We start from the raw sequence: 20,466 nt of genomic DNA, 5'->3' as shown, positions 1-20,466 counted from the left end.
TTAAATGAGCAACCCCTGATATTTACATAGTGACTTCAAGTTCTAGATACACCTGCAAAAGAGAATATCCTCTTCACGTCCTCCCTGGCTATATATCTCAGGTCTTTTATGTTCCAACAAGTCCACCTCTCACCCTTTAAACTCCAGGAAGACTTTGGGTTAGATTCAGGAATAAGTGCACACTATGAATGTCTTAACGTGGAACTGCAACTTTGAATACTCTTGAAAATCTTGAACACCCTGGTTAGATTTTTCCAGGAACAGTCCATTAGGAACACATGAAAAGGCCATGAGCATATCAAGTTTGCTCCTCCATTCAGTCTTTTATTTATTTCAATGCCCTTTTGCCACAGTATCTTCATTTTTGCTATAGATATTTAGAAACATGTAAATGTCTACTTTAAACATACTCAAAACTTCCATAGCCCACTGCATAAAAGCAATCTAGAGGTGCCATTCATCTCCATCTCCTCATTGTTTGTGATCCCAGTCTTTCCAGCAGTTCAGGCACCCTTAGCAGGCTGAGGCTGTCTAAGCCCAAAGCCACTTGGTATGACCAACAGCATTGCCAAGTCACCAGGGCATACCACACAGAGAGTAGGGAGCTTCAATGTAAAGTTCTTCCTTAATATTGGAGTCTATAATTAGGGATGGGGTAACCAGCCACCTCAAAAATGTTCAGTTAATTATGAAGAGTTAGCATGGATTCATAACAGGTGGGTCATGTCGGACAAGCCACATGGAAGTTTTTTGCACAAGTGACTAAGGTAGTGGACAGGGAATGTTTATGGATGTTATTTATATAGATTTCCAAAATACAACTGATAAAGCGCCATATAAAAGACAGTTAACTAAGGCAGAAGCCCTTGGAATTGTGGGAAAATTGCTGAGATGAGTGGAAACTTGTTTGAGTGACAGGCAACAGGCTGTAATGACAATGGGTAGGTACTCAAATTGGCAGGATGTAACTTGTGGCGTTGCACATAGAAAGTGAATAATATGAACTATTATGGACTAGGAATAACCTCAAGTTATCATCAAATATCTCATGGCTGTCTGCACAATGGCAATAGAAGCAGTAGAGAATAGTATCACTTTAGGCCAGCGAAATATTCATTATCCAGGGTTCCATGGCAGTAGCTTAGTTCTCATTTATCTTGGATATGGAAGTGCCAGCAATTTAAAAAGTTATATTTCAATGCTGATGACAAACTGTTGGGCACTTAGCCAGTTGCTAATTTTTTTAATTATTGCTGCCTCCAGAACAAGGCTGAGAATTCACACTATTAGTATGGAATCGCTTGATGATGCCAAACAAATGAATTTCAATCAAATTACCATCAAGGGAGAATAACAAAAAAATATTTTCATAGCTTGAAAATGTACTTAAATGCCTGACAAATTTTCTTTGCTACTCCCTTGATTAAAGTTGGAATATTGTCTCACGGGTGCTTGCAGCACTCTGGTAGGTGGTCCATATAATAATTTTTATACCTAAATGTAGGTGATGAACCACAAAGGCAACTGGAGAGGAGTGAGTGGAATTCACCAATAACCATATATCCCATTCCTACTCCACAATGAGTCACTAAAATAGACACAATTCCAAAAAACAAAATTTGAAATGGTGCACTGAAACATCAAAGGAATGGGATTACAAAGATAGCTCCTTCAGTACCAGTGCCAACCTCATCTTCACTGTAAGCTGCTATCAATCACTATGTACACATTAGGTTATTGAACAGCAATGATAATCAGGATGGAGACTCAATATTGTTTCCCTTGCTAATACAGCGTACCAATACAAATAAGACCATTAGACATAGGTGCAGAAATTAGGCCATTTGGCCTGCTGAGCTTGCTCCGCTATTCAATCATGGCTGATAAATTTCTCAAACCCATTCTCCCACAACCCTTGATATAGCAATCCTACTGAGATCAGTTATACAGCAGGCTTTTGAGAAAATTAAATGGCACTGGTTGATCCAGCAGAGTTTTAGTCACAAATCCAAAGAAAAAGATCTTAGGAAAAGGACTGATAATCCCTGACAATATGAGAATGAGAGAGAGGGAGAGAAAGAAACTGTTTTATTTTGGAGTGCGGCTTTATTTTGTATCGTTTGAAAGAAGAACAAGAAAGATATATATTTTGAAACGTCAGTTATACTGATGGTTAGAAAATAAATAATAATGAAGATTTTAATAGTGAATACATTTGCTATAAGCTTGAATGCCTTAGTCATAACTATAACATTAATATTTAAAGCAACTATGTGAAATGTTTGCATAACTGTAATTAGATTAATGCAGAGAAGATTTTCATTACATTGCAAGATTGCAGTCTTCCATTTAAGACACAGCATTAGATTACTGCAGAATACTGTGGACTATTGAAAGTGCTGCTAATTTATATGGTAATTAACTTTACTTTGGAGAAGTCTTCCCTATTAAGTATGAAATCCCATCTGGCTCTTTTGATTTTTGCCAGTGCAATGTTCACATTAATTGCAAAATGTGAACTTGATGTCAAACTTACTTTATCATTCGAGGCAATGAAAATGAGCGTGCTTAAACTGTATCCTTCTATTTGTAATATGCATATTAAAATTGTACAATTTTTACACAGTCTGAATGTTTCTGAATGTTTTAGAATAGATATACAGAGGCCAATATATATGTTTTACATGTTTAAATTGGGGTATAACCACTAAAAAGTTACAGGTTACAGTTGCTAAATAACAATATCTGCAAATATTATCAGCTATATTTTATATGTGATTATAATGTTTGTTTGATTCTGAAAAGGTCGATGAATATTACAGCCATTAGCTGTTATTTTCTCTGTCTGTCTCTTGCCATATGTTGTAAGAGTCACACAAGTCATGCCTGACTAATTTGTTAGAATTTTTCAAGGAAGGGAATAGAGAGGAACCAGTAGATGTGCTGAATTTGGGCTTCCAGAGACATTCAAATGGTTCATCACAAAAAAAAAGTCATACGATATGAGCCCAATGTTAAAGATAAGGTCTTGAAGGTAGAATTGGCAAATTGGCAGAAAACAGGAATTGGGGATAAGGGTTTCTTTTTTAGGTTGGCGACCTGTGACCAGTGGTATTCCACAGGGTTCAGTGCTAGGACAGCAACTGTTTATAGCATATAATAATGACTTGGATTTAGGAAGTAAATGCACTGTAGCCAAATTTGCAGAGGACACAAAAATAGGAAAGGCAGGTTGTGAGATGGATACAAACAGTTTACAGATGTCAACAGGTTTAGTAAGTAGGGAAAAAAGTTGACAAATGGAGTATAATGTGGGAAAATGTGAAGTTGTTCATTTTGGAATTGTGAACCAAAGAAGAGTATTATTTAAACGGAGAAAACCTGCAGAAAGCTGCAACACAAAGGGACTTTGGGTACTTGTAGATGAAACACAGAAAGCCAGCACACAGATGCAGCAAGTAATCAGGAAGGCTAATGGAACATTAGCTCTTATTTCAAGGGGGTTGGAGTATAAGAGTAGGGAAGTCTAATTGCAACTGTACAAAGTGGTGGTGACCCCTGAAGCACTGTGAGCAGTTTTGATCTCCTTAAGGAAAGATATCATTTCACTGGAGTAAGTTCAGACAAGGCTCACTAGGGTGATGTCTGGTGTGGAGGGTGTATCTTATGAGAAAAGGCTAAACAGGTTGACACTCTGCTCTTTGGAGTTTAGGAGAAGAAGAGGTGAACTTATTGAAACATTTTAGGCTCTTACCGTATAGGGCTTGATAGGGTAAATGATGAGAGGATATTTCCTCCCATGGGACAGTCTAGGACAGAGGGCATACTCATAGAATAAAGAGGCACCAATTTAAGGTGAAGATGAGGAGAAATTTCTTCTCTGAGGATTGTGAGCCTTTGGAACTTCTTGCCAGAAAGAGCTGTGGGGGCAGAGTCCTTGTGTATATTTAAGGCCGAGATGGAGAGGTTCTTTATCAGTGGAAGATTCAAGCGTTACGGGGGAGAAGCAGGAAGGGAAATTCGTCTGATCACAGTTCCCCGAAAGCTGCCACCCAGGTGAATAGAGTTGTTAAGAAGGTGTATGGTGTGTTAGCTTTCATTAATAGAGGGATTGAGTTCAAGAGCCGCGAAGTTATGCTCCAGCTATACAAAAGCCTGGTTCGGCCACATCTGGAGTATTGTGTCCAGTTCTGGTCACCTCATTACAAGAAAGATGTGGAAGCATTGGAAAAGGTGCAGAGGAGATTTACCAGGGTGTTGCCTGGATTGGAGGGAAGGTCTTACGAGGAAAGGTTGAGAGAGCTAGGGCATTTCTCTTGAGAACGACAAAGGATGAGAGGTGACTTGATAGAGGTGTTCAAAATGATCAGTGGTATATGTAGAGTAGACAGCCAGAAACATTTTCCTAGGGTGAAGGTAGCTTTTACAAGGGAACTTAGTTTTAAAGTGAAAGGAGGTAGATATCGGGGAATCATCAGAGGTAGGTTCTTTACTCAGAGAGTGGTAGGGGGATGGAATGCATTGCCAGAGAGGGTAGTGAAGTTGGCGTCATTAGGGCCATTTAAGTGGCTATTAGATAGGCATATGGATGATATTACTAGGTAGCGGTGGAGGTTAGATAGGCATTAGGTTTAGGGTAAAAGCTCAGCACAACATCGTGGGCCGAAGGGCCTGTGCTTTGCTGTACTGTTCTATGTTCTTTGTTCTATGTTCTATGTCCTGGGGAGTGTTGCTGAACAACAGGACCTTGACCTCAGGTTCATAGTTCCTTGAAAGTGGAGCCACAGGTGAAGAAGGTGTTTAGTATGCTCGTGTTTACTGGTCAGTGCATTGAGTTGGGAGGTCATGTGGCTGTACAGCTCATTGGTTATGCTATTTTTGGAATACTGCTTGCACCCCTACCCCTACCACATCCCAAAACCAGACCAGCTCGTCCCCGCCTCCCTAACCTGTCCTTCCTCCACCTATCTCCTCCTCCCACCTCAAGCCCCATCCCCATTTCCTACCTACTAACCTCATCCTGTCCCCTTGACCTGTCTGTCCTCCCCAGACTGACCTATCTCCTCCCTACCTTCCCACATACATTCACTTTTACTGGCTCCATCCCCGCCTCTTTGACCTGTCTGTCTCCTCTCCACCTATCTTCTCCTCAATCCATCTTCTATCTACCTCCCCCTCTCTCCCTATTTATTTCTGAACTCCCTTCCCCCTCCCATTTCTGATGAAGGGTCTAGGCCCAAAACATCAGCCTTCCTGCACCTATGATGCTGCTTGGCCTGCTGTGTTCATCCAGCTCTACACCTTGTTATGCCCCTGTTGTGTGATGGATGTTGTGAAACTTGATAAGGTTCAGAAAAGATTTACAAGGATGTTGCCAGGGCTGGAGGGTTTGAGCCATCGGGAGAGGCTGAATTGACTGGGGCTATTTTCCCTGGAGTGTCAGAGGCTGAGGGGTGACCTTATAGAGGTTTGTAAAGGGTCATGGATAGGGTAATTAGGCAAGGTTTTTCCTGGGGTGGGGGAGTCCTAAACTATAAAGCATAGGTTTAAGGGGAAAGATTTAGAATGGGGCCTTATGGGGCAATTTTTTTACACAGATGGTGGTACATGCATGGAATGAGCTGTCAGAGGAAGTGGTCGAGGCTGGCACAATTACAACATATAAAGGCATTGGATGGGTAAGTATAAAGGAAGCTTTTAGACAGATATGGGCCAAATGTTGGCAAATGGGATAAGATTTATTTAAGATATCTCATCAGCATGGATGGGTTGGGCCAAAAGGTCTGTTTCCATGCTGTACAGCTTTGTGACTTTATGACTCTTTAACTGTGATTTCAATTTGATGAGAAATAATTTGAGTGTAGATACAAGTGTAATGACAACTTTAATCTAAAGTCCGTCCCGCTCTGACACACAAACCACTAATTGTGATCTCCATTAAGGAGGCCCTTCTCATACCATATTGATTTCATCACCCTTCCTAATTAGCAGAATATCTCCAAACTGGTGAGAGAGTGTATCTTCTAGGTGAACTTTCTGGGAGCCTTTAAACGTTTATAGGATATATTTGGTCTTAGAAGGTGAATGCTTCTGCTTGTGCTCTCTTAATATGGAAAATGAATAGCCAAGAAAGCAGAGTTCTCTAAAGCTGAAGAATGAACACACACGGCTCTGTTGTTGATCTCAGTGAGACAAACTGGGAAGGATAATTCTCAAGCTGATGACTGCACACGATACCTGAAGGATAAGAACACAAGCGTTCTTGTGAAATTCTTTGTTGCAACTTCTATTATATTTACACCTTTAGATACTCAAAACTCAATACAAAGTAATCTTTAATAGTATGCCCTAAAAGGCTATTTTATCTGGTTTCTAAAATAGGTTGCCAAAGAAGGTAATTCCTGAACTGCCATAGAAGCTCAAATCTAAAATTCTGTAATAACGAAAAACCTGCATTTATACAGCATCCTTCACAACTTCAGGATATGTGCACTTCCCAGAATCTAGTCTACTGCATTCGCTGCTCACAATGTGGGCTCCTCTACATTGGGAAAACAAAGCTAGACTTGGTGACCGCTTCGCAAAACATCTACATTCTCTTTGCAAAAAAGACCCTGAACTACCTGTTGCCTGCCACTTCAATGCACCACCCTGCTCCCTGGCCAATATCTCTGTCTCTAACTCACTGCAGCGTTCCAGTGAAGCCCAACACAAGCTGGAGGAACAACGCCTCATTTTCTGCTTGGCAACCCTACAGCCCTTTGGACTCAATATTGAGTTCAATAATTTTAGGGCCTAAACTCTCCCATTTCCCAGCCCCCTACCCCACACACCAGGCCTTGTTACCACATAGCCTGCCATTACACACCCCCTGTTGTTAGTCACTAACAGTTCCCATTAACAACTATTCACCCTCCCAGCCTGATCATTAGCATCTCCTTTGTCTGTCCAGTTGTCTTGCTGTCTCTTTGGGCTCTATCCTATTGTTTACTCCCTACTCCACCCATCTCCTTATTTTCTGCATATAAACTGACCTTTTCCCAGCCACCATCAGTTCCGAGGAAGGCTCACCTGACTCGAAATGTTAACTCTGTTTTCTCCTTCACAGATGCTGCCAGATCTGCTGAACTTTTCCAGGAACTTTGTTTTTGTTCAGAATATCCAAATTGCTTTACAGCTAATGAAAGCATTTCAGGCAAATATGTTAAATCACTGTTGTAATGCAGGAAACAGAGCAACCAATGCCCCACTAATAGGAATATGAATATAAAGAAATATACCTTCTTACAACTGTCGCATTTGATGAGGTTTATGTTCCTGAAATGCCTATTATATACTGAAATAGCTACTGAAATATGACTTCTTATCATAGATTAAAATCACTCTGTGCTTCAAATGGCTAATTTGTAAAGCCAGCACATAACTGCCTCAGAGTCAAAAAAAAATCCCAAGTTCAATTTGCACTTTGCTGAGTTAGTTGTTTTCAGTCAGAAAGGCAGTCAGGGCACTTACACATTTGTCTTTCAGAAGGCTTGAGCTGACAAAGAGAAAATCAGTGTGGTTGTTTGTTCTTGATACTAATCTCATGATCCCTAGTAGAATGCACACATTTATAAGGGCATGGGTTGAAAACAGGGATAGATCCAGCAGTGATTCACCTTTAATTGAATTTCCTGCTGAGATACAGATGAAGACATAGAGTTGGCCACTGGGATGAAAGGTTTGAGAATGACTAGCATAAATAGAAAGATATCCCACATAGGTGTAATATCTTCAGGAAAGCAATAGCCAAAAAAAATGATTTAGTGGGAGTTTAATTTTCTAATAGAGGTGTACCTATGCTTTTAAAAACAGATACTTAACATGAAATATATCTGTTGTTTTACAGCAATTTTCAAAGTGACAGGTCAGTTTTCATTGTCAAACATTTAATTACTGGCTTGTGTTTAACCTGAGGTGCAGAATCACCGTAGAGTTAGAGAGTGAAAATGATTTCACAAGTTGTTTGTCATTTATATAGATGATTTGGATGTGAACATTGGAGGCATGGTTAGTAAGTTTGCAGATGCCTCCAAAATAGGTGTAGTGGATAGTGAAGAAAATTATCTCAGGTACAACAGGACCTTGATCAGATGGGCCAATGGGCTGAGAAGTGGCAGATGGAGTTTAATTTAGATAAATGTAAGGTGTTACATTTTGGTAAGGCAAACCAGGACAGAACTAATACAGTTAATGGTAGGGGCTTGGGAAATGCAGCCAAACAAAGGGACCTAGAGGTACAGACGCATATTTCCTTGAATGTGGAGTCACAGCTAGACAGGTGAAGAAGTCGTTTGGCACACTTGCCTTCATTGATTATTACATTGAGCTTGGGAGTTTGACTAGGTCGGGTAAACAGCCAAAGTTTTTTTCCCCGGGGTTTCAAAAAGACCTGATGGCAATTTTTTTCACACAAAGGGTGGTGCACTTGTGGAACAAGCTGCCAAAGGAAGTGATGGAGACAGGTACAATTACAGCATTTAAAAGGCATCTGGATGTGTATATGAATAGGAAGGCAAATGGGAATAGGTCAGATTGGGATGTTTGTTCGGTGCGAAAGAGTTGAACTAAAGTGTCTGTTTGCATGCTGTTTGACTCTATAACTAATTTTATTGACAGGGAAGATCTAAATTGAAATGTTACTTTCCAAGAATAAATTCATCTTTCTTTGCTAAATCTGATCAGTTCTGAGATGTATGCTATGGCACAGTATAACATGGAATGCCAAGGGTTTGGATCTTTGATTATAACCTGAGGGGCACAATAAAATACAAAGCAGAAACCTTTGCAGCCATTCCTTACTTTCGTTACACAGATAAAATAAAACAGAAATAAAGGGAGAAAAAGATTAAGAATTCAGCTGATAAGCTCATAACTGACTAGATTTCCATAACATCTTGGCAGCTAAAATTCACAAGCGGTCTATCAGTCTGAACTAAATTTTAATTAACTCCCACCTGCACAATTGCACCAATAACCTCATGAATAAGAGATTCATTCGTTTCCAGGTCTACCTGGCATTGCTCTGGCTTAAAGATGTCTTACATTAAAATGCAGGAAATACTCAGAGCGCTTGGCAATATGTGTGAAGAGAAAAATCTCAGTTCTGGCAAAAGGTCATCAACTTGTAACTTTGTTTCTTTCTCCACAGATGCTGCCAGATCTGCTGAGTAATTTCTAAATGTTCTATTTTTAATGCGCTCAACACTATGTTTTGATTATAAAGCAAAGCCTAAAGTTGGGTTCATGAATGCTTAATAAACTTGCATAAGTGTAATCTGAGTTAACCAACTTGGAAGCAACAAGTTATAATTGCTCAGAACTGTTCAACAAAATGGAAAGCAAAATTTACAGAGACATTTCAGTTTAATACAGCAAAACAGCATTCACAGATACTGGATATTAACTGCAGCAGTGGCCAGAGCTACTCTGAAGGTAATTTCTTAGATGAATAACAGTTCGGCAATATCTAAAAAGCAGCTAAAGCCTCATCTTCACAAATGCCCCAGTACTTCAATCTTCTTTGTTCCCTGATATATAAATATTAGCTTCTGGAATATTGAGTCAATAAGCTCCATTTCAACAGCATGGTTTTCAATTCTGTCAATAACTTGATTGAGAGCGAAACCTGTCTGCAAAATGGAATAAGGAAGTTGCAAAGGGGAAAGAACATGTTTTGAGGAGTCAGAAGATGAGTTCCTAACCTCTGAACTGCTCTTGTAGCCACAAGTATTAATGTGGCCGGTGCAGTTCATTTTCTGGTCACTCATAACTCCCAGGACGTTTGTGAAGAATTCAGCAATTGTAATGTAATTGAATGTCAAGAGGGATGGTTAAATTCTTTCTGGTTAGGGATGCTGATTGCTTGTTAATTATGTGGTATGAATGTTACTCCCTACTTCTCAGCCCAAGTGTAATGTTGTACAGGTTTCACTGTACTTGAATATGGGCTGCTTCAGTACCTGAGGAACACCAGCAAACATCTCCACTTCTGACCTTAAGATGGAGGGTTTATGCCTCTTTACTAGCCTTGGTCCCTATAAGTCTGTTATTTTGAAAAACCTCAGCCTCCAGATGGCATTTACGCCAAATAAGCATAAATGACAATACACCAAAGGCCTCCCTTTTATGTTGCCACCAATTTGGAGAAGGAAGATATTGAAATGAACTGGTGTTTGGGCACAAGAAAGCCTTTTCCATATAGAAAACTGTTTTAAAGGTTTCTTGCTGCATTTTCTTCCAGATAAACTTTGTACCTATGCAATAAGGGCCATTCAGCAGCCTTTTTTAATGTTGAAATGTGAATAGCAGACTGTAGTTCATTCTTTGTAAAGAGGGGAGACAGATAGATCTGTGACCTTCAGATTTTTTTTATTTTTAAGTAATGGAAATTTCAAATATGCTAAAGGAATTTTAATTTTAGTCAAGGATAAATGAATTATTTTTCTGGCTACAAAATGCCTGATAAAATGCTGGGATGGCATATTATGAGGTATTCCCTTGGAGATGAGTACTTGAAGTAGAAACAGCTTTCTTTTACATCCAAATGTACTTTGCTTCATCTGGGAGTGCATGATTCTGACAACAGAACCTGAAATTGATAGTGTTTCATTCCATTGCACCAATATCCTCAGAAAATAAACTCTCTTGTACATTTAGATGCTTATATTTGCCTAATGAGACATATAATCCTTATGACTGAATTCTTTCAATAAAACCATTTTTGATAGTGAACTATTTCCGACAGGAATTTCCACTTAAATTTACAATTATCACTGTCATCATTATTACCTCCTGCTGGAATTAGTCACAATGAAATAAGGTTGGAAGATTTAACTTTGTGTCTGTTGTATGTGGGTCTGAAAGGGTTAATACTGAGGAGTGCCATGAGTACCACACATTATGACGACATTATGTAGACCTATGTGTAGAACAGCTTGTGACCTTGAAGGAGTGAGACCTAACATCTGGTCTTTGTCAAAACCTCTGTAACAATGTCTATCTTATCAATGTGGCCTGAAACCAGTTGCTAACATGAACTAAACTATATTTTTGAAAACTAGTCTTCCAGTTAGACCAGGAAGTGATTTTTCTCTACCACAGTAGACAAAACAGTTCCTTTAGCTTCTTACATTAAAGAGGGTGGTGACAATTAGTTGCATCATGATTAGCAGCTCCTACAGCATAGCAAGCTGGCATGCTCATACAACATTGTCAACAAAGGATGTCTTATAATCGTCTTATGTTAACTTTCTAGCATTAACTGTTTTAAAATATATACAGGTGTTCTCATAATGGACGAGACTTGTTTGAAGTTTATATTAATTTACATGGAAAAGATAGAACAGTTTATCAAATTATTGGTGCATGCAGTAATTCCACATTCCTTCAGGAATTTGGCTGCATTTCAATTCATTAAAATAATGGAATTCATAAAATGGTAACACCAGTACAAACTATCTTGATGTGAATGATTAATATTTGTTGTTTATCAAGCTTCTGCTTTGGATGACTGTTTGTTCACTGTCCCAACCTTTATAATAACATACTCTGAAGATTATTCCACTCAAAGTCTTAAGAATGTGCTTAAAGGTTCCATCCTTAGACAGAAACTAGACAAGGTGTGATGTAGGAAAAATATTTTTTATTACTTCAATTTTTGTGTTGTTTTAGTATTTAACAAGTGTAAGAATTACTTCAATGCTCTTCTTTCATGTTCTCTCTTTTGCACAGTTCACTGCCAGTGTCAATTTGTACACTTTTTGGTTTAAATACTGCATTTCTTTATCCACATCATGCTTCGTAGTTAGACATTTGAGTTATATTTTGCTTCTACTTTTCGATCATGTCCCCTTTTATTAATCATTTGAAGAATGCTGGCCGACATATATTGCTCTAGCTGTGGTTACCCTTAGTTGCCCTTGAGAAGGTGATAGTGAGCTGCCTTTTTGAACCGCCGCAATCCACATGCTGTAGGGTGACCCACAATACCCTTAGGAAGGGAATTCCAGGATTTTGACTCAGCCACAGTGAAGGAACCTTAATACGTTTCCAAGTCAGGATGGTGAATGACTTGGAAGGGAACTTGAAGGTGGTAGTGTTCCTACTTATGTGGCGCCCTTGTCATTCTATATGAAAGTGGTTGTGGTTTTCGAAGGTGCTGTGTGAAGATCTTTAGTGAATTTCTGCAGTGCATCTTGTAGGTAGTGCATATTGCTGCTACTGAGCATTGGTGGTGGAGGGAGTGGATACTTGCTAATGTAGTGCCAGGCAAATGGGGAGTATTCCATCATACTCCTGACTTGTGCCTTGTAGATGGTGGGCAAGCTTTGGGGAATCAGGAGCTGAGAGACTCACTGCAGTAATCCTAGCGTCTAGCCTGCTCTTGCAGCCATTGTGTTTATGTGGTGAGTCCAGTTCAGTTTCTGGCTCAATGCTGACTACCAAGATGCTGATAGTGGAAGATTCAGTGATGGTAACAGCATTGAACATCAAAGTGTGGCATTTAGATAGTCTTTTATTGAAGCTCCTCATTTACTGGCGTTTGTGTGGCATGAATGTTACTTGCAATTTGTCAGCTCAAGCCTGGATTTTGTCCAGATCTTGTTGCATTTGAACATGAACTATAAGCAATTCTATGATCCAGACCCAGTACAAGTTATCTGTTTGAGTTCTTCTACATTTTTATATTTCTTTTAATGAACTACCTCGGTTCTGATTTTCATGTAATTATATTTTTGTTTTTCTAAAACATTGTCTTTAATTCTGATACTTGTATAGAGGGGTGACACTTGTCTTGCACTTACTATGACTGTGCAGTATTTTTGGCTACCTTAAGTGTTGTGGGTAATAGCAATATATTTGGGAAAATATAGCAAAATGGAAAAATTGAGAAAGAAAATGTTGATTTCCCCTGTAGGTTTTAAACTGTGAGTTCGGAATTTCATTAATGCACAGTGATAACCTTACTTCCATGTGTTTGCATCTCATTATTAGCTAAGATTCCCTCATTTCTCTACAGCTCTCAAGTTCCCTCTCCATCCCCAAGAAGCTAAATGGTACCAACTCCCAACATGAAGTCAGAGTGGCTACCTCGCAGTATCAAATCACCACTTGCTTCTCTGGTACTTCATCTACTCTTTCTTTATCATAACGTCTGTGCATGCCTCATAGACAGCATCTTCCTTCTCCATATCATCATGTAAAGTCTCAGCCCTCACTTCTGTCCATCAGGACTGCACTTTGGAGCTCAGGGACACCTATGACTTGCATGCTTCTGCCAGGTTGCTTTGCATACTCATACATCTACACAGGATACATTTTAAGGCTCTTAGCTTCATTTCTTAGCACTCACTTCCTTTGCACTTACTTGGTAGTTGCCGGAATCTATGGCTCGCATTGCTTTTCAACACATAGGACGAGTCAGGAGGCTTGTCACGGCTCAAAGCATTGAACATGGCTGTATGGCACCATACGACATCAAGGTCACACTTACAGAATGTGCCAACAGTTTACATGGCATAAACATTTTTTGTGTTCAACCAAATGGGGTTTTGCAAAAGACAAAGCTATTGCAGTCAGGAGTAAAACACAGTCAGTGAAGAGGCTTGACCAATTCCAGCCCTGGGATTTGACCACAGTCACTTCTCTAGGTCATGTGTAACCAGTTTGGGGATTACAGCCACAACAGCTGAGGTGATGTACAGACATCAGTCTTGAGGTTTGGGGGCTATGCAACTTTTCTTGGAAGGGCAGTCAGTGATGATGCATGACCAGGAGAGGTGATGAGGTGTCTTGAATGAGAGAGTAGGAAGTGTAGAGGGCAGAAATAGTTAGTAGCTTGGGAGGATGAAATAGGTAGAGCTATTGAGTGGACATGATATATGAAATTATGAATTTCAGTCTGTGAACTTTGGTGAGATGAGTGTGTAATGGTGGAGATTGAGTGACTGGTGGTCCTTGTAAGTGTAAGATATCAAAGAATAGATGATAGCAGTTAACTTTCTGGAACACAGAAGATCATGAACATTGTCCATGTATTGCTGCACACCGTGTTTTATCTGGGACACTGTACTGACCCAATCCACTACCTCAGAACATGCGGGCTATGTCTGGTGGCTTGGCCTCCTTTGCCATTGAAAGGGGGAAACACAGACTTCCTTTACCCCACCCAATCCACCAACACGTCCCAGTCCCTCTCGGCTAAACTGGGTGTCAGCTGTATTTTCTGGGCTATCTCCCCGCGGATAACGGTGGAGCACCAACCACAGTGTGAAGGTCAGTTCCTGGCTTGTAGCATTTGAAGCGCTGCACAACTTAAATGTGGATTTAAATGTGGTGCCAGTCACATCAACATCACTGTTTCCTGACAGCAGCAAACTCTTCCACCTCTATCACATGGTTCCATAAGACTGGCACTGAAGGCCAGGTGCACAATTCATGAGACAAAAGCAGAAGATTACATGACAAAAGTTGACATGACTCACATCAGACCAGACACTATGAAACTAACCCAAAGAAATGCTTTGCTAAGAAGTGGGAAATTCAGCCCACTGTCTCCCTTTGCCAACATTGTCGCAGTTCCGATATTCTTCGACCAGACAAGTTGAATAGATCCCTCTGTCTGTTGGGCCAGTCTCTAGACTGGAAGCTGGGTACACCCTTGACAGGAAAAGTAATGAATACAGAATGAGATTTTGAGTGAAGATAAAGAAGTGACTGAAATCAGACAACCATCGTAACACTGGTGTGCAGGCTAACTCGTTTTATTTTAAATTTAGCCTGTTCTTTTTTGGGCTTTCAAAATAATATCAATTTTTGTACGTCAAAAGTTTAATCTCTATGTGCACTTTCCATTCCACAACACCTTCTGTAACATAACCCTTTATTCTGTGTGCTTACAGGCCTCAAAATAAGACCTTGAGATTGCTTCAGAGAAATTCAAGCCCAATATCCTCCATCCCCAATACTTAGTGGTCCAAGGCCCTTCTTCCGGTGATTGCAGACTGCAGGGCACATTAAAATAATTGATTGCCATAGTCACCTGAGTCCCAGGAATACTTCACAGCATTCTGAAATCCCAGAATCACTTCAAATTACTGCCATTGCTTGAGGCTGGTCTATCAAAATGAAAGGCCTAAAACAGACATTAAACCTTTTGAAATTCTGAGGAGGGATATCACACCTGTTTTAAGTACCAAATCTGTCAAATATTTGGTAATTTTTCAGGGCCCTCAACTTCAATGTGTATTCAATTTTGCGGATGAAACAGGCTGCTGTTCCAGGCAATTTCTGATCCACATTACAAGCATATTACCTACTTTGCACCGGATTTTGTATGAGGCCAATTTCCTGGAACCTGCTGTCTTGACATTGTGGCACAAAAATTTAATGACGACATTTTAAGAATGGTAGACTGCAAATAAAGAATATAGCAGATAGGAAAAGCACACTTGATGCAGCATTTCACAATTTTCATGCATTGCCATTAGGGTTAGCCGCAGGAAGCCAGGGACAAACAGCTTTATCTATCTAGGATTCACTGAAATACTGGAAAAAATTCTAAAAGCAGACATCATTTCAACTACTGAAAATAATTCAGAAACAATACTTCCCAAAATATGAGATTTATCAATTTATAATTTTTTCTTCGCTCACAAACAGCATAATTTTATGCTCCTTACTGTCATCCAGTTTACCCGTGCCACCACTGTGTGATTTTGTATCTATGACCAATCTAATCTATGAAGCAATTCGAAAGGCCGAAATACCCTGCAATAGCTGTATGATGATTGTAAACCTCTTGAGCCTTGTTTACTGTTGTCAACTGGTCCCTACATTCTGAAGAAGGTTTGACAGCAGGCTGAATCTCTTCAATTATGTGAGGAGCGCAAATGCTGACGTTTCGGGTCTAGGCCCGAAACGTCAGCTTTTGTGCTCCTGAGATGCTGCTTGGCCTGCTGTGTTCGTCCAGCCTCACATTTTATTATCTTGGAATCTCCAGCATCTGCAGTTCCCATTATCTCTGATACTATTTTATCCTTCAGACAGTTCTCTTAGATAGCAACACATGATCTATGCAAAGACATAATTGAAGAGATAATAGGAACTGCAGATGCTGGAAAATCTGAGATCACAAATCTGATGAAGGGTCTAGGCCCGAAACGTCAGCTTTTGTGCTCCTGAGATGCTGCTTGGCCTGCTGTGTTCGTCCAGCCTCACATTTTATTATCTTATGTCTGAAGGATATGCTTAATTGTTATTGTGAATGGCAATAGGATTGTGTGAATGCCCTCCTGATAGTGTCAACAGCACTTGCACTGGGTTTGGAAAACCATTAAACTGTAAGATGCAAGCCAATTGTTAAAATTGGATCAATGTCATCATGCCTCACAACATGTGCAATTAGTAATCAAGCCCCTTCCCCACATACCACTACAGCTGAAGTCATGATTCAGCTGTATGAAACCCTAATTTGACAACAATCAGAGTGCTGCAAGCAGTGAATGTCATACCTGGAGGGGACGTATTGGAATTGGAGAGAGGAGCAGTGCAGATTCAGGGGAGTGTTACCTGTATTCCAAAAATTAAATTATGAAAAGCAATTGCATTATTTTAGGTTGGGGGACTGAGTTTGATTCAGTTCCCAATTCTGCACTGGTTGGAAGGAGGAAAGGGGTGTCCATGGAGGAAATAGTTAGTCACATACACAGCTTTCCATTGGCTGGAGGTTGGGTGACCATTCAGTGATAGCAGGCACAGAATGGAGACAGTCCATGTAAAGTGCTAGCCTAATTTAAAGATATGCCATCAGCTATTACTTTGCCTACTGTTTTGCGTCACTGTGGAAGCTGGCAATCAGCAGGAAGGGTGGGAGAGGAATGATATCCAAGCCAAGGTTATTCCATGGTTTATCAATGGAGTTCTTGGAGGTTATACTGGAGGCAATACAAGGAAAGTGAGAGGCCTTGGTCATGAAGTACAACAGAGAAAGCCTTTCACCCAGGCAATACAGTCCTGGGCAGAAGTGACAAAAAATGTCAGCAGCTGTGTCTTCTAGATGATCTGGGTGCCATTGCACAAATACTTTAGCAAATTTCTCTGGTCTAGCAAGGCAGTTCCAACTCAATATCCAGATGACAGGCCTGCAGCCACAAGTAAGACACATCTGAGCAACTTGAGGATACATGATGCTTCTAAATATGGGTGAAATGTCTGCTCAAAGTAATTCCTCGCACTTTGTGATGGGGATGAAGGTATCATGATAGTGCCAAGCATTGCAACTCACAGATGCATGAAATATCGTTGGGTTAAATACCAGCTAAATAGCAGCGAATGCTACCCTTTCAGTTGAAAAGAGTCCCTCATAAATCCCTTACTTGACATCTTCATGACAGTTAGGTTGCAATCGATGATCTGTTGCATCTGAAAAATCCAGGATGGGAGCTAATCCCACAGTCCTTTGTACCGGTGAGCTCCAGTTTTTTTTTTAAGTTGCATGTACTACCCAGCCATTACAAACCTGGGAGATGTAAAGGTACGTTGCTGCTTGGTGATGCCACCAAGTCCACTGTTGTTCATTGGAATTACATTATCATGTTGCTGGGTTTGAATATTTCAATGATCAGAATCTTAGGGTGTCTGGGCAATGTGGACTATGGTGAGATTTGTGGTAAAATTGAACAAAAAGCCCAGCAAGGACCTTTTCTGACATCTTCAGACGCTCTGCCTGTGACTGAGCAGGGCAGAATCATAGTGTGGGCCCCAGTAGATGTCCTGCAAATGGGAAGATTTTCCGGGAATGGCTGATGGTAAGATGGGGATAGAATCAGCTGTGTGCGATGCCATGGGAGCAGGGTTGGTAGTTAATGAGGAGTGATTCATAAGATACAGCAAGAAATCTTGCGGTGAGAAGCCTTTAAAAAAACACAACACAACTCGTACTTAGCCAAGAAAGTCACATGTCAGCTGAGTAATTCTCAAAATCTGCTGGTTGCAACTCACTCAAACTTTTTGTAACACATTTACAGTTATGCCAGCACTCTTGCACACCAGCCTCTCTGCAGCTTTACCCTACCACAAACTCAGTTCACAGTGAATTCCACTTCTTTCCATGAATTACAGACTGCTACATTTAAATCTTGACGAGAATTTGTCTGACAAACCTCATTATACTGCAGGAAAAAGTCAAAGGTGAAGAGGTTCAAGGACTTCAATGGCTATGGCAGGGTATGGTAAGCATCAGTGGGAGAAGTCTGACCTTCTTCAATGAGCGTTCCAATTTCAGTTGCCATTTGCCTTGATATTTGCAGTCTCTCTGCAGAATCAGCATTGATTCTCCAACATGTTCACCTATATACAAAACATACAACATACAAACAAGGAACAAGCATAGGCCACTTTGCTCTTTAAGTCTCCTCCACCATTCAACAGGATCATGGCTGATTTGATTTTAACCTCAAATGTACGTTCCTGCATGCCCCTGACAATCTTTCATCCCCTTGCTAATCAAGAATCTATCTACTTCTGCCTCAAAAATATTTGAAGATTCAATATTAATTGTCTCTTGAGGAAGTAAATTCCAAAGATTTATAACCCTCTGAGAGAAACATTTCTTCCTCATCAAATGGGAGACCCCTTATTTTTAAACTCTGACCCTTGGTTCTAGGTTTTCCCACAAGAGCAAGCATCTTTTCCTCATCCACCTAGTCAATTGTCTCAGTTTCTTATATGTTGCAATTTCATCAACACTGACTGTTCTAAACTTCAAAGGATACAGGCCAAACCAGTCTAGTGTTTTTTCATAAGCAATCTGTTCATTCCAGATATTAGTCTAGTAAACATTTACTGAATGGTTAGCACTGCTGCCTCACAGCGCCAGAGACCCAGGTTCGATTCCACACTTGGGCGACTGTCTGCGTGGAGTTTGCACATTCTCCCCATTTCTGCGTGGGTTTCCACTAGGTGCTCTGGTTTCCCTCCATCGTCCAAAGATGTGCAAGTTAGGTGGATTGGCCATGCTAGATTGCCCATATTTTTCAGGTATATGCAGGTTAGGTGCATTAGCCATGGGAAATTCAGAATTACGGGGACACGGTAAGTGGGTTGGTGTGGGTGGGATGCTCTTCAGAGGGTTGGTGTAGACTTGTTGGGCCAAATGGCCTGTTTAGACACCAGAGGGATTTTAAGGAACTGCTTCCAATGCATTAACATCCTTCTATAAGCACAGTGACCAGTATTACACACGATACTGCACAATGTAACAGAAGCATAATTTCCCTCCTCTTGCATTCAATTCTCCTTGCAATAAAACATAAAAATCCATTAACTTTCCAGGTTACTTTCATATTTGCATACTAACCTTCTGTGATTTGTGCACCAGGACACCCAGATCTCTCTAAATCTCTCAGCTCTGTAACTTCTCATTACTTAGATTATGGGCTTTTTAAAATTATTTCTGCCAAAGTAGACAGTTTCATGCTTTCCCATATCATACACATTTGTCAGATAGTGACCCACTCATTTAACCTAGCTATATCTAACTAGAGGTATTAAGAGGTATAGGGCACAGGGAGCCAGATAGTATCTGATCACATATAAAACATGTCCTCAGTGAATGACAGAACAGGTTTGTGAAGCTAAATGGTCCATTTATTTCTATCTAATTCCCCTTTAGTATACTTATGTTTTTGTCCATAGCTCTGTTTTTGAGCATTCATTTTACCCTTGCCTGGAGTCATCATGCTTGCAGTTTGGACTGCAGTGCTATAAAGAAATTCATATGTGCTAGCAATATGCTGATGATACAGTATGATAACCAAGGTCATGCTACTAAAATATAAGGTAAAATTATTTGCACCCTGTAGAAAAGGAGTCTAAAAGTGTTTGGTTAGAATTTCTTCATTGTATTTCTCCCTACATGATAGCATTTCTGTGGGCAGCACTGATCCTGTGGAACAACACTAGCAAAGACACCGTTATAGCTAACACTAAGGTAAATAATTCAATTCTAAATTGCTTCCTCCTGGGGTTTTACACATCGGTGTTGAATATTTAATGCAATACAGTTCCCCTGTCCCAACACATTACATGATTCCTGGGTGAGCTACAACATTTGGATTTTCTGAAATTAATCTGCTCTGATCATTCATTCAGTGATACCAAGGGGCTTTGCCAAATTTTCTAAATCTGCTGGTTACATAATACCACCAGTACTTAATTTGTAATTTTCTTCTTCTATCTGCCATCAGAAGCAGAGACATTAAGCTGTACTCGTTGGAGAATATGGTCACTGAGAAGCAGTGAACTCCATAGAGAACCTACTTATCTGAAGCACACACTTGTATTTAAAAAATCAAATGTTTGATCCACCTCTCCACTGTCTTCACCTCATTCTTTGCCGATCACAAAGACCAGGACCCAACTTCA

Source organism: Stegostoma tigrinum, chromosome 15 (assembly GCF_030684315.1).
Source record: "Stegostoma tigrinum isolate sSteTig4 chromosome 15, sSteTig4.hap1, whole genome shotgun sequence".
NCBI classification, from domain to species: domain Eukaryota; kingdom Metazoa; phylum Chordata; class Chondrichthyes; order Orectolobiformes; family Stegostomatidae; genus Stegostoma; species Stegostoma tigrinum.
Note: the sequence above shows the minus strand (reverse complement) of the source record.